A 1,257-nucleotide genomic window follows, 5' to 3' on the forward strand; every position below is an offset into this window, starting at 1 on the left:
AGTGGAAGATAGCAGCGTTTTGGAGATGCCAGTATTATGAGATGACCACCAAGAACAGCAGCAGCAGTGAAGTCCAGGCAGCTGGAGCTGGAGCTGAGGAGACGAGGTGTGTGCTACAAAGGGTGTGGCTGGAGAGGTGACCCAAGCCCTTGGAGGAGCCCAGAAGATTGTGAGTTGGATCCCAGANATTGGATGGTTGGAGATTGATTTTTGCTTTTGATTGTGACTGTGCCCTGATATTTTTTCCCTCTTAAAGGAAGTTTTTTAATGAAGCCCACAGTTAAGAGACTTTGAATATTAAAGTACTTTGTATTTTAAAAGATACTGGATATTTTAAAGGGATTGAACTTTTAGTATATAAAGACTGTGGGACTTTTAGATCTTGGGGATGAATAAGAACTAAGGGTTGAGGCTTACAAGTGATGTGTTTGTGTGTCAAGTTGACAAGGGGTCAATTGTACTGGCTTGTTTTGTGTCAACTTGACACAGCTGGATTTATCACAGAGAAAGGAGATTCAGTTGGGGAAATGCCTCCATGAGATCTAGCTGTAAGGTATTTTCTCAATTAGTGATCAAGGGGGGAGGTCCCCTTGTGAGTGGTGCCATCTCTGGGCTGGTAGTCTTGGGGTCTATAAGAGAGCAGGCTGAGCAAGCCAGGGGAAGCAAGCCAGTAAGGAACATCCCTCCATGGCCTCTGCATCAGCTCCTGCTTCCTGACCTGCTTGAGTTCCAGCCTTGACTCCCTTTGGTGATGAACAGCAGTGTGGAAGTGTAAGCTGAATAAACCCTTTCCTCCCCAACTTGCTTCTTGGTTATGACGTTTGTGCAGGAATAGAAACCCTGACTAAGACAGGTGGTTTTCTTGTTTTCCTTTTCTTTTTGGGGGGTGCAAAGGCGGAGGGCAGATATGAGGGGATGGGGAGATGAGTGGGACTGGGGTGTGTGATGTGAAACTCACAAAGAATCAATAAAACGTTGGGAAAAAAGAGGGAGATAATGTTACAGGAGGAATCAAGGTGTCAGTCATTGACAGAACGTGAGAAAGAGACCAGAGGACGTAGAGGATGACTAAGGGAAAACTTCCCATTATTCAGAGACATCTTTGTCATTATGGCCTTGGAGATGCTGATGTGGACAAACCTCTGTGCTGCAGTCTTTTCTGTTAGATTCTGTGTGTAGTGGGATGAAAACATGTACTTTGAAATGGTGAGAGTAACCGAAGACCCACATTTTTTTTTTTTTTTTTTTTTTTTTTTT

At 44.1% G+C, this 1,257-nt stretch overlaps 1 protein-coding gene across 1 annotated transcript in view; it reads left to right on the forward strand.

The window, feature by feature from the left end:
• Positions 1 to 1,257, forward strand: part of C10H11orf65 (chromosome 10 C11orf65 homolog) — a 36,730-nt gene that overhangs the window by 29,923 nt on the left and 5,550 nt on the right. The window lies entirely within an intron of this gene.

The sequence above is a fragment of the Mus pahari genome, chromosome 10 (genome assembly GCF_900095145.1).
Source record: "Mus pahari chromosome 10, PAHARI_EIJ_v1.1, whole genome shotgun sequence".
NCBI classification, from domain to species: Eukaryota; Metazoa; Chordata; class Mammalia; order Rodentia; family Muridae; genus Mus; species Mus pahari.